Genomic DNA, 14,424 nt, shown 5'->3' on the forward strand with positions numbered 1-14,424 from the left:
TAGAATCCCATATCATAAAGAATTCAAAAAGAAAAAACAACCCACAACATAATCCATTTGTCTGGCAGTATTTTAAATGAGGAGTAAACAAGCTAATTTCTGAGCTCCTTTACATCAGTGTAAATTGAAAAAGAATTTTCTTCAGAAATTAGACTGTTTAAGTGCCATGAGATAATTTCTATCTTCTCTCTCTCTTTCAACTTCTCTGTGCATTCCAGTCCTTCTGGCTTCCCACTATGATTTAGTTTTCTGTTTGTATTTGTAAGGGGGAGTTTATTGCTGATGTTTGTGCACAGTGTAATTAAAAAGCAGCTTCCTTACTGAATGCAAGGGCTCTGAGTCAGTTCCTGATATTTAATACATCCCTTATTAAAGCAATATGATAAATCCTATATATGAAAAGAGATTAAGGATAAGGCCTTCAAAAAGAAGAAACATTTAAATGTTAGACTTATGTTCATATTTACATATATTTCAGTGGAAGCGCCAAAGTTCTCAGCAGTTTGAGCCAACCTAGGTATTGAGCATCTGAAATCTCAGTCAATGCATTTATCTCTTTACTTCCATTTAAAGATATTCTTCGTGGTACAATGTGTTGTTTTTTCAATCTGCATATTTACTCACTGTATCTTTTAGTACTGTTTTAAACTATTCAGTGTTTTTAAAGCTTCTGTCTATGCAACAGTAAAACCTTGCTGATGTAAATAGGCTACCTAAACGACCATTCAGCTAATCCAGTTTCCTTAGTGTGATAGTTACATTAGTACTTTCATAATTTCTTTTCTGAAAACATTGAAACTATCCTGAAACAATATTTACCGAGGTGAATTTTCTTAAGAAGATGATGCAGAATCTTCAGTTTCTGGAAATGCTCTGAAGATTTTGTGCATGTATGTTTTTGTGTGTCAAAATACACATATTAATTTGGTGAGCAGCTATAGATTTTTCACTTTTGTGTATCTTCCTAGATTCACGATTGGGAAAAAAAACACAACCTCTGGGACAATGCCGACTGTGAAGTGTATGACACAAATCTCTGACATGTTCACATCTTGAAAATGATGTGTGTCTTTTGTCCTCAACTCAAAGAGACCCTACAAGATTTAAAAAAGATAAGGAAATGCCAATAGCAGTGAGCCAATTTCTGGAATGGTTTCCATATGAAAAGAGGCTAAGTAGAATGAGCTTAGAAAAGAGGTCTGATGGCTGCATAATTCCTGTTGGTAGAACCTTAAATTGTATGAAGAATAGGAAATGACTATTCTCTATTTCTTATAGTAACAGTGCTTAAGCAAGTGTCAGTGCTTTCACACACACACACAAAGCATTAATAAACTGTGGAACTCATTGCCACAGGATGCCACAAAAGCCAAAGTATAATTAGATTTAGAAAGCAATTATCTGGATTCATGAATGGTAAGCTTGTCCTTTATAATTAAAAAACAGAACCCTTACTACTGGCAACAAAGTTCTTGATACAGCCTCAGCTCAGGGAAGTCTCAGAGAGCTGAATTATAGGACATATGCAAAAAACGAAAAAAGTCCTCTCTGTTATGTAATGCTGAAGCATTGCTTTTGCAGAAGATTTTGGTTTTGTGTTTTGTATTTTACAATGAGATTTCATGGAATGTAGGAAAATCTACAGTGGTGTAACGCCATCACAATCGCTTCACTAATTTAAACTTATCACATAGGCACACTGCATCAACATCAAATATAGCTTCTTTCATTTTCAAGTACGCTGATAGTGTACTCTCTCTCTCTCTGGTACACAGCAACTTTATTTCCTGTTCACATTTCATATGCCAGATAGTACCCTCTGTGTTCTATAATAATATAATAATGCAGCAAGTACTAAAATAAATGGAGCAAAACCTGATCAAATGCAGAAGATTTTGAACTTAACTCCCAGTAGCATATTCATGTACCTACATGCAAATGTGAAATAAGGCAAGAATGCCTATCCTGAGGCCTACATACTCACTCCAAAAATAGCAGAGTTCAGCCCTAGACTGTATTCATCTTAATAAGGGACTGAAATCCACAAGAAGGCCTAAAGTCCCTGAATTCAAGTCACCCATTTTATGTTGAGAAGCATCTTTGGACCAGTGATGATTTTTTCCCCCCAAGAGCTAATCTGGCCTATAAAGGATGAGAGTATTAGACATTTGTTTCTTTCTATTGCAGAGTAGTAGCTGGTCTTCAACAGGACAAAAGTTGAGTCGCTCTCAGAAAGATTGTGCTACCAACCTATTTAGCATATTGCTATATGGTATTGGCTCAACAAAGCAGAGCCTACTGTTATCCATTACTTTCTCTTCTCACAGAGCTGGTCTGGATTAGCCAGCCAAGTCGCTGGCTTCTTAGCATTTTGCACACTGCCAGCAGTAATAGTTGGTCCTTGTGAGCAACTCACCTTGACAGAGATGGGTGCGTTTTTTAGCAAACTAGTGTTTATATTAGAGTTTGACTGTTCACCTGCTGAAAGTGCTGACTGAGCCCATGGCTAGAACTCCCAATGGTTTGCAGTGCGTTGTGTGTTATTTCAAGAAAAGAGGAGAACTCGTTTGTTTTATTATTATTATTATTATTATCCATGCATAAAATTGTATTATCACAGCATGGACATGCTTCATGGACCAATAGGCTTCCATTGTGCCAGGTGGCTGTGAATGGAGCTGCTGCATGGCATGGCAGAGAATGCAAATGAAGCCATTAAATGGGCGTTTTTTGCATTGAATCTTCTAAAGAAAAACAAAACAAAACACAGCCTTTTCAGGCTGACTTCCCCTTGCCTTGTCCAGGGAACAAGCAACTATTCCAGTTAGCCCAGCCACACTACTGAAATATTGCTTTCTACTAGCAACAGCAGCAATAATACACGAGTTGTCTTTGAGCTCATATCTTCATGGAGAGGACTGCTCACTCACCAGAAGGTTTTTTGCTTCACCTTCAAGTGCCCCTTTACAGTATGTGAGCACCTGTAGAGCCTAACGTCGTCTGCAAGCACCTGGATAACCAGCAGTGGTGAGTCTGGGGGCTTTGGAAGGTGGAGGAGGGGAAAGTTTGGGTGCATAAATAAGCTGAAAAAATCCTCACTGTCAAATGAAATGTTCCTCTGCTTTATCACCATTATTTTTAGTGAGATTTTGCATTATGGTACCTTGAGTTTTAAATTAAATGTCAAATATAATTTGGCACTACAAAGAATGAATTATGTGACTGCCCTTAGAGAAAATCAGAAGGCTTAGCTCTGTGAGTTAAATTGGTATCTGCCTTATACTGAGCTGATGTGGGCTAATTGATTAGGATCTGACAGGATACCATATTGCAAATTCAGCACAATCTCTCCCATTAAAAAAAATAGACCTAAGGTACCTTTAGGGAAAAGCAAAAAAAATCTTATGTGAAACAGAATGGGGAGAGCAAAAGAGTATCTTCAAGGACTGTCTTTTGCACTGGTGGTTTAGATTCCCCAGAAGCCCACATTTCTTAAGGGCACAAGATGGATGTTAATGTGCCCTGGGTCACTTTGAAAGCAGATTTGCAATCAGATTTCAGGTTCTTCTGGCCTAATTTTAAAGAAGAGCAAAATATTTTCTCAGATAGCTGACTAAATCTATCTCCGTGAGAACTAAGATGACAAAGTGCCACTTTAGATCATTAAAAGAGGGTAATACATTTTAATCAGCAATTATATGAGGAAGGACAAACTAAATGCTATAGCAGTGGGTCATTTTAGAAATTCAGTACTTGTGGCCCTCTCCCTTTCAAAACGTATGATGCTATTTCCTGGAAACATTAGTCTTAAAAAACTATTGTCAAGTAAACAAGCCTTGTGTTTCTCACTGCCTTCATGTCTGTGTAGTCTGGGTTTAATTTTCTGTTAAGTATGGGTAGTGTTGCGGGGGGAGGACTAAGTTTGAAGTTCTAATGTAGTCAGGCTGGAATCTGTCACTCAGCTTATTGCATGTTGATGACTCAGTGCAGTTTCAGCTGTAAGCAGACCATGATTTATGGACACCAAGTGAACTCCTGCGGCAAAAACCAGCCATGAGATCAGAGCAGCAATAGGGCCCTTTTTTGGCAGGAGACAGCGCCTGCATTTTTCTCATTCATGCCAAACTGCTTTGCACGGCAATTAGCTCTGTCCTCATTTAGTCTCCAGTCCCAAAGGGTAATGAAAGTCATATATCATCTTCAAGGCTGCTAATTATCCAGCTCAGTTACAGGTAGGCTTTGTAACTGTGAGAAGGGCCTGTCTGCTTGATATTTATTGCTCTTCCAATAAGCAAGCAAAGGAGAAGGGGGGAAAAACTTTCTTGAAAGCTTGCCCATACCCCTTGCCTCAGATCCTTGACATACCTTCTGCAAATGTGCTAGTCAAAGGGGAAATGTCTTCATTCCACATATCCATTTTTCACGCTGTAACTAAACATTCAGCAGGAACAGAGAGCAAGTGCTTGAAACATGAGAGAACATACATTTGGGGTGAGCTTGTCTCTGGTTGTTTGCTTGTGGAAAGGCAATCCTCTGAATACACGGTCATGAAAACAGGAAGAGCAGTAAGAAAGAATGAGGAAATTCTTTCTCCTCCTCCACTCCTTTCTTCTCCCAGCCCTTCAGCACACACCAGAGCAGCATCTTGGGAAAGCACTGGGGTTAGGGAACCATGATAGTTTTACTGAGGCTATGTCAAGGGAAACCTAGAACTCTGTATTTGAACCTTCTCACCATCAGCCCTGAAATACTGTAAAATTCAACTCTAAACAGAGTATGGGACCTGCCCAACTTTCTGTAACAGGTTGGCAATTCCATTTGTTTTGGATGCTGATTATTAATAGAGTCAGGTCTCGCTACTTGGACCTATCTTATGCTGTTGGTAATATACTGGCTAAATCAATGTTCTAGGTATCTGAGACCTTACCACGGTAAGGAATGAACTTCCCAACCTTGGATGAAATCCTGCTACATTTTGAAAAGGCTTTGTTTTGCTTTTTTGCTTTTTTTTTTGATTTGCATGTGCACAGTGGACTTGCTACACATACATGGAGCGACACCACATGAAGTCTGATCTCCCTGGCATTATCAAGGTCCCCATTTGCCACTGAGCCCATTGTCTCAAAAAATTATTAAAACAGCCTTGTTGTCTAGAAAGGCAACCACCAGGGTAAACGTGTAAAGTGGGAGCTAGCTGGGACAGAAGCAGTCAGTAAAGCTCAGCAAAAAGAGCTTTGGCTGACACCTGCATCTGGAGGTACAGTGAGCAGGAGGAGCAGAGATGCTCATCGTGTGTGCACAGTAATAGCAGTATGTGACTATACTGGCAGAAGGCAGAGAAGATCTGAGATTATTGTCATAGCAGAGACATGTTGAGGAGAGTATGCTGCCAGGTATATGGCTTTTTGGGTGGGGAGCTAAACTGCAGCACGGTGGGAGTTCTGCAGTCTTTCACAGCTTTGAACTGCAGTGTGGTATTGGGAGGGGCCCAGTACTGCTCTGGTGCCTCTGGGTATCTGCACTTGGTTCATCCAGGCCTGATTTTCATTTCTGTCAGCAGCAGGAAAGTACTCAGAGTGCGGGGGTGTGAAAGAACAGGACAAAGTTTCTTATTCTTACATCGTCTCTTCCTGTATTCAGCGTTGTATGAAAATGGAGGATCAGCTTTCATGATCAAATGTGATTTTATTTTTCTTTGCTCTGTGAATATCATAGTGTTTTGCAGACACTGTTTTCACCTTCTTCCTGGCCTGGAGGAAGCATTAGGAAGCTGATGGAGATCCAAATGGTTCAAATATCAAGATTCAGAGGAGTATTGCAAATGAGTGGGTGTTCATCTGTTGTGTATTGGCAGGTTCCCTTGAGCTGAGTGGTGCTCATCCGATTTATACTAGTCCTGGAGCTGCCATGCAACCCTTGGGCTGTCTGTCTGCAATGGCTTTGCCAAATTTCCAGACCTGTTGATTTAAACTTTCTGTAGTTGCATTCTACATGCTCTCACCCCAGCTTTCCTGGAACCAGGTATTCATGCATCTCTTCCTGACAGAGGTAGGAACTGCTCCTGTATGTCCTATTGCAGAGCAGAGCACTGTGTTCCTGCTTTCCTGCAAGACTTTCTTGCTGAAGCACTATTCTACCCGTGATGATGGGTAGGGCAATGAGTTAGATAGAAGTCGCCAGTCATGATCAGAGTGGTGATCTATCTAATCTGATATCTTGGCACTGATAATGGATAGCGCTAACTGCTGTAGAGGAAGCTGTCCCTTTTCCTCCTATTATTTAATTCCTTCTCTGAAAAGGATTTTAATTACTCTTTTCCCACAATAATAAGATTTTCTGTTTCTAAAAAAAAGTTGGTTTGGCACTTTTCATTCTGAAGTTCTGTAGATTTTTCTTTTTCCACATCTTGGAGTTTTTCTGCAGTCTCCCCTCGGGAGTTAGCAGAGAGTGAGAGACACATAACAGGAAGAAACAAATGTTAAAAGCATAATCCAAATCCTGCCGAAGCTGCTAGTGTATTGCCTTGCCACCATTTGGTTTAGATCTGCCTTCTAAGTCAGCTTCTCATGTAGTACTAATTAGCGTGACACCAATATTAAATATTATTTTGGAAGTAGTGTTCTCTGAGATGAAGATGAGAAAGTAATGAAAAATGAATGTTTAAGCCTTACAGTTCTCTGTCCACAAAACCTGCTCCTAGACTGTCATTTCGCTTGGTTTGATTTTCCTATTTATTGTCCCATCTCTTGAAACAAACATTTGTCTGACTTCTATCCGTTGCCGTTTGTATTAAGAATGACCATGTTATCATAAAGGCAGGTATCCCAAATTCTTACTCTTTATCAGTAATATGATTTGCTGCACAGCAAATAACATGGGAACCTCTTGGCTTTTTGTTTACTTCTGTCACCAAAAAGGGGTGATACTCAGGGATAGTTTTGTATCAGCCAAAGGCTAATCTGTTTCTAAGCTGCTGAAAAGGTGGTGAAAGGGTGAGTGTCTGTCCTCAGCAGCAGCACTCCTCCAGCTGTGCAGGCAGCTGCACGGAGAACAGATCTGGGTGGCCGCTGAGGTGTGCAACCACGTGTGCTGACACAAAGGGTGCAGGAGAGGCAGGCGAGGGCGAGGAAAGGTGGAAAGGAGGGATCTGTCCCTTGAGCAGCATTTCACAGTTCAGCTAGATGAAGCTGGCCATGAAAGCACATCCTTACTGTAGCTGCATCCATACTTTCTGTTTAGGGCTCAGTTTGCTTGTTAGGTGATTTTTTCAGCAGGTGAAAATAAAATAAAATTGTATAGATGTGCATGGAAAGAGGCAGCATAATAAAGCCTTGCTGCGTGGACCCCTACACAAGATTCAGCCACTGAGTACCTATCTACAGCAAATTAAAATTAAAAATAATAAAATAAAATATAAAATAATGCTGCTTTAAAAATCTTTCACTCATGAAAAGTGCTTTGCTCTTCCCTTTCTAATGAAGCTGAGAAAAAGGAATATAGGCAAATTCCGTAATTCCATTTGTAGCAGTTGAATTATGGATCTTCAGAATGATTCCTGTGCATGAGTTGATTACGCTGCCACAGGAACCTTGTTCTGTTCATTCCTTGTGGGAAGCAGTTGTGGTAAGCCTCTGTGTTCAACAGTTTGGACTGTAGGTCAACTCCAAACAGCTCCTGGGGAATTATTCAGCATTGTCTGAAAATTCACTCAGATGTTCAAAAACTTTAAAGTAAAATTTCTCTGTGTATAAAGTAGGCAGCAAGGTTATGTGTGATAAGGAAAAATAAAACAGAGGTCTGATGTGTGAGGTACAGGTTGGAGCAGGACATGATAGGATTGCTTTCTTTTTATGACCAAGAGGATTTTTTTCTTTTTTAACTTACATTTATGTGCTCAACAGTAAATACATTGCTTTGCTTTTGTGACAGAAAACCATCACAAATTTGGTCAGCTCCAACAGGGAAGGCACCAAACAGATCTTGTCTGGTAAATGTTAAGCTCATTGTCAGGAACCACCAAATCTTTGGCATATACGTGTGGGGAAGGGGCGAGGAGGATTGTTTTATTCAATCTCTTATTATATATTCCACTCTGTATATGTTCTTGTCATATGGTCATCTCTCTAATTAATCATCTACGTGTCATTCCTTTTTATGTCAGAGCAAGCAAGGTCAAAGAGATGCACTATGTGCACGGAGCAGAAGAGGCTAAGTTTTGCAGTGTTATTTAGCTCTTTCGGATGATTGTTCTTCATTTCATAATGAAGTGTCATGAACAGCCCACGGGAGATCCCACCTCTTGTACAGAAGAACTCTAGCCTTGTTGTTGTGGTGGAGAGCCCTGTAGGGACAGAGGGCCATAACTGATGACTGTGATCCTCATCCTCTCTTTATGTGTAAGTACGCTGGGAAGAGAAAATAAAAAATGAATCTGGTTTAAAATTTTATGAAAAGTCATTGTAGGTAGCACAGAACAAAGGTAACTTGCTGACAGTACAGCCGAGAAAGTGCACAGACGTTCCTTTTCACGGGAACCTGCTAGCTGCTTTGTGAGCTTCCATGAGCAATACACTTCTATGAGCAATACACAGTAGTTGACTAGAATCAGTGAATTAAATGTGGGTTTCTTTTATGTTGATTCCTTACTAGTTTGTCTTCAAGAGGATAATGGAAGGCTATTTCTCAAATTAGATACTGTGCATCTCAGGCAGGGCATGGTACCTCTTGTTTCTGATTCACTTTCTTGACCCAAAGGAGTCAGAGTTACCATCCCTGGGCTCCTCTACTGCAACACAGAGTGTCCTGGTGCCTCTGTGTCTTTCCTGCTTTGGGAACACTGGCAGATCGATGATGGTGAGTGATGGCCAAATGTGCTTGTGCTGTTTGAGAAAGCTTCCCAGCTTCCTGAATATGCAAAACATAGGATATTATTTCATATGAATGCTGTTCTGTTCTGCTTGGACTGTTTGAGGCTATTCCTATCAAGAGTCATAGGGATTCTGTAGCTGGTAACACCACAAAAGTGTAGCCATGTGTAATTTTTACGTAATTGTGTCTCTAGGATATATCTCCACACAATTAATTAACCTGTTTATTGAGCAAAAGGGAAAATGTTTTATTTACTAATATAGTAAACAAATTACCAACATACCTATGCTATGTGAAACGTCAGTTATAGTGTTTGTTTTCACATTCAGAAATTATCACATTAAGTATATTCAGAAGCAATCCTTTTATTCCTATCTTACTTCATATAGCTGAACTCATATCGCTTTCAGTCTCCAAGCCAAAGGCAACCACCGAGTTGTCCTCACTCGAACCAAAACACAAGTCCATTGCTGTATGTGTTTAATCTAGGCTATTTCAATATCTTGTTAAGAAATAGACGAGCAAGGGAACACCTCTAGTTTGTTCTTCAAGCAGTGCCATAAAATCATGTCATAGCTTTGGCCTGGCTGCTATAGGGCCAGAGATAGGAGAATTCACTAGTCTGTATGTCTCTGCAGTAGAAAATTAGCACCTAATTTGGGGCAGGGCTCAATTGTGCCTTGTGGTAGGTGGCTGTCCAAACAGCACTTGCATGACTTCCTCAGTGCACACCTACCACAGTGATTTCTGCTTTCATTGCTCCAGACACCTCATCTATGTCTGTGCCACGACTGAGACTTGCTGGCAGAGGAATGCAATATGAGCTTGCCTTTAGCTTTCCACATGGCTCCCAGAGGCCTCCATGCCTTGCAGACAAAATACCTCAGGGGTATATCAACGGTGTAAGTGCTGAGGGACCCAAGCTGGCTCAGCATGAACAGTCTGGAACCAGGAATGGCGGGGAAGGACAGCAGATGTATCTATGATCACTTTGGAGAACATCTCTCAGTCCAAGAGCAGCATGATTGTGCAAATGCAGCCAAACGACCTTTAGATTTGAGCTCTTATCTCTGCACATCATCACATGAACTAACCATTCAGTCTGCATCCTTGAGTCAGATCCTCAAGTTCTCAGGCAAAATTTTCAAGAAGTCTGGCAGAAGGAGCATGTAATTTTGTCCGTAGACACTGAATATACAGTAGCAGTTGTGGATTGTCAAATCCAGCATAGGATTATACCCCACATCATATGCTTCAGCACTTTATACAGACTATGTTTAAATTAATTTTTAATTAGCTCATTATACAGATAGAAGATCTGCTCATCTCAGGTTTCATAACCACAACTTTGCCTGCAGGTCTCTTTATCAGACGGTTGGATTATGCCAGCACCAAACTGGAGCTGGAAGTGCTCAGACCCTGCAGCCATGAGACTAATATTAAAAGCCCTGATAGCATCAAGCACCACCCTCCATTATATAACAATTGCATTTCCATCTTCATGCCCAACTATAAAGAGCTTGTGGAGGGTGGGGGTTTGTGACTGCTGGAAAACCTGCGAACCATAGAGAGCCAAAGCTATTTGACTGTGCATAATGGTGCTACCCATAACCTCTGCATAGGTTTTGAAATGATTGAATGCAAGTTCAGCCCACCCAAAGTGATTCATAATGAATTGTTGGTCCAGAGGTTGCAAACCACAGATACTCTCCCTCTTCTGGTTGGAGAAGATTTTGTAGACCTACCTGTATAATGAGACATGACAGTGTCTATTACCTGCAATAGTCTTGCCTGCTTTGGAAATCCCTTCTCTCCTCCATTCAAAGTCTGTCTCCTGTTGTGAGATGCGTTGTCTACTTACATAGCTTGCAGCATGAATAGGCATAGCTGAGAAAGTTCTAACTTCACAGATCTGGAATTAAGGTACATATAAAGTGATTTGTTTGGGTTTATTCAGGAAGTATGTGGCACAGTTAGGAATAGACCAACTAACTTCAAGTCCAAGTATTGGTCTATACCAGAGTCCATCCTTACCCCTGTTCTACCTACATGTTAACAATCTTTTCATTAGATGCTTTCAGTCCCACTGAGAAATTCTCCCTGGAGCTTCCAGCCCACTCTGGTGTGAGAAGATGACAACAGCTGTAATGAAATAATTCAGAAAATTTGTTTTTTCCTTTTTGTTCCTTTCCATTTGCTATCAGAAATACCGTCAGAAAGCTAATTTCCATGAGACCAGGATGAAATGGGTATTTCAATGTGTCAGTATGACTTTTGAAGGATAGCTGCACCATGGGAGACTACTTGCTTCAGACTGATCAGATGGAAGAAAAGGCTGTCACCTTAGCTTGACACAAACTGCAAATTTGACTCAAAAAAGTTCCTGAAAAATTTTATGATTTGTTGTTTAAGGTACGTCAAATCTTTTCGGAGAGATATCCAATCCGAATTTAATTTCTATGAAATCCTGTTCTTGGCCTGTGTGGAACTGTACCACAGCCTTGGTGATGGGAGGAAATCCAGCTGCGAAGGGTCCTTAAGTTACCGTCCAGCTATTCGCACCTCTGGAATTTCATAATAAATTAAATAAACTGAACGTGATGGTGGGGTTAGACAATGAACAGATCTGAATGAGTGGTGAAACCCATGGCTCATCTCAGTGTCTAATTTCATTCCTGTTCAGATTGTTTATCTAGGAAGAAAAGGGTAGAGAATGTGTAAGGATATATGTGCTGTTTATTTAAATATGTAGTAAGAAGCTAATTCCTAGGTAGAAGCTCTGCTCTGAAGCAGTGAGAGGGGGAGAGTGATTTGCTATAGAGATATCATTAATTTATTTATTTTAATGACATTTCTTGCTCTTTGTTTCATGTGTAACAAAGGACGATAGTGACTTTCTTCGAAGTCCATCTATCTGAGATCCTTCTTTGTTGTTGATTTCCATCCAACTCCTTCCAGCTTCTCTATAAGTTGATGGTATTTGAGGGCCAAAGCCTTGTGATGTATTTGCTGTGGTTTTATAAATGCTGTACAAAGCCTCATCTCTTCCCTAGTTTCTGATTGTGGTGAGCTGGAGGATGGAAACCAAGCTGCAGTGAAGCATTTCAATATCCTATTTCACTGCAAACTCACATTAAATTTGCTATTCTCTTTGAAGTCAGCAGAAAAACCGTGACTGCCATCAACTGAATATCTGGTTCTGTGTTTCTGACAACATTACTGCTTGTCTTGTATAGCAGTCCCTGTGGCCGCTGAGACTGAAAAGTAGCTCAGGCAGTTTCTCAGAGGTTGGGAATGCTAAGAGCCCCGATAACTCATCCTCTAACCAGCCTGCCGTCCCCATCCCCAGTTCTCATCAACTTGTTCTAACCCACTAGTGCCACTGCCACCATGTCTCTGCCCAGCCTGTCTGTGCTAAATTGTCTGTAGGCATAAGAGCAGGAGGATGAAGGTAGCTGTTGGGTGTGAAAGGAGAAGTAGGCAAATATTTTGCTTGCCCAAGAGCGGGAATGTGCCGTCAATGTACCTGGCTATTTCCCTGAATAACATGTTGCAGAGGATTTTCTGTAAGAGACAGGCCTCCTCTTCAGCATCCTGCCTCCAAAAATAACTTGTGCCTGATATTTCAAAACCCTTCATAATGTACCTTGCCAGTTACATATTGCTGAGCAGGAGGGTTGAGAGGATTATTTCAGCTGTGGCAATCAGTTTACACCTTGAACCACAAGATCGGATTACTTTTGGTATTTAATTTTGAAATATTTCCCCCAGATGTACTGTACCTTTGCATGTTTCTCGGATGAATTTCATTTTGTTATTTCCTGCTCTTATTTCTAAGCTTTCTTAGGTCCTCTGTGTTATTTCTCTGTCTTCACTTATGTTTGCAACACTTCCTAACTTAGTATCATCTGCAAATTTAATTATTGTCTCGGCTCTTTGTATCACCTGATCATTGGTTTTAAAATATTAATGAAATATTAAAAACCTGAGTTTAACACAGTCCCTACAAATTTCCCAATGGGAAGTTCCCTAAAAGCATTTATTTGTGAGTGGGTTGGTGATATGTTTAATGTATATGACACTATGGAAGCATACAGGACCACTCAATAGAAATTACAGACGTCAATTAATGCTTTCTTTGCTCTGAAAAATTTAGTCTACAGACATCTCAAACATGAGAAATAGCATAAATAGTTAGGGAGTGGGGGCATGGTTGTACAACTGAATGTATGAGTTTTTGAGTTTTCTGTGGGAAGCCTCTAGCAAAAGTGAATTCAAAGCTGTCATAAACATATTTCATGACATAGATGAAAAATAAAGACTGTGGTAGGAAAAAAATACTGAGATGGTCCAAACAAGCCTGGTATTTTTTTTAAGGAGTGGGACTAATGAAAAAAAGTAGTAAAGAAAGAGGTCCAAGGGCAGTGTTTTGCAGTGCTTTAAAATGGTGTTTTGAACTTGATTTATAATAACTGGAAATCAAGGAGCTGAGAAGGAAGGACATGAAAAGAGAAGAATAATCAAAATGTCCATTGAAACAAAGGGAGTAAGAAAGCTGCAAGACAAAAAAAAATCATTGATACAGCTGAGGCAGCAGATGACTAATGTATGAACTCTGAGAAAAGGAATAAAGAAAAGGCTGAATTTTTAAAGTTTTTAGACCTAGTTTTCTGGTAGCATCTAAATAAGCGTAGTTGAATATTTCAGTTGACTTTCCATTAAATGATTTACTAACTTGTAAATATCATACATCATTTTTTATAAATTTAGCTTTTCCACAGTTTAGTAAGAAGAGTTTTTCTTGCAAGTTCCTAATGCAACCTGCTTGTTACTGCTTCTTGCAACCTCACAGTTCATGCAGGTTACTCCATCCTGTACTTGGCTTCAATGGAGATTCCTTACTGGCCTGACACGTCTTCGTGAATTGCTTGCTCCTCCCTCCGTCTGTGGTTGCCTACATTCTTATTAGGTAAGAAAAAACAGAACAAGACGCTTTGCTTACTGCTTTTCTTTTTACACAACACAAGTTATGTCTTGCATTCTGAGAGGAGTTTTTGCTCAGTGGCTTTTAGATAATTTTTCCAATTATGTAACAACTATATCCACTGTATCAAGGATCATATTTTTCAATTACTGATATGTTGTATTTTAGATACTTTATTAGGACTAATCATGAAGCAGGTGCTAGGTGCTGAGCTAATATGAAAGGAAAGTGTGGGCCTTGTCCCAGTGAATTTCAAGCTTGTTGAGTGTTGTCACACGTTCAGCCATTCTGGCCTGTAGAACTGTTAACGTTGCATTTTAAGCATTGTTAGTGTTCTAAAACATCGCCTTCTCCAAACTGGACATTTTAAAGAATATGCTTTAGCACCCCGAAACTGGAGAGATTGCTTGGGTTCCCTGATGGTGTTTTTAAACAAAAATCTAATTTCTAAGTGATAGAAGAGAGGAAAGTGAGGCTTAGATCATATCAGTATCAGCTCAGATAGTCTGTATGGGAGTTGTTCCCGATGCCCACAGCTTTTTGTGTAGAGCATTCAGCATTAGTTTTCTTAC

General features: G+C 40.0%; 1 long non-coding RNA gene across 1 annotated transcript in view; it reads right to left on the bottom strand.

Annotated features, from left to right (window-relative positions):
- Positions 1 to 7,841: 7,841 nt before the first annotated feature.
- LOC308197319 overlaps positions 7,842 to 14,424 on the bottom strand; it is an 81,001-nt gene continuing 74,418 nt past the window's right edge. Inside the window, exons 2-3 of the long non-coding RNA XR_013952812.1 lie at positions 10,645 to 10,780; positions 7,842 to 8,405 (exon numbers count right to left, since the gene is read on the bottom strand). This is a non-coding gene — a long non-coding RNA (uncharacterized lncRNA). The remainder of the gene's footprint in view (positions 8,406 to 10,644; positions 10,781 to 14,424) is intronic.

The sequence above is a fragment of the Anser brachyrhynchus genome (assembly GCF_964034855.1).
Source record: "Anser brachyrhynchus genome assembly, chromosome: 6".
Lineage (NCBI taxonomy): Eukaryota > Metazoa > Chordata > Aves > Anseriformes > Anatidae > Anser > Anser brachyrhynchus.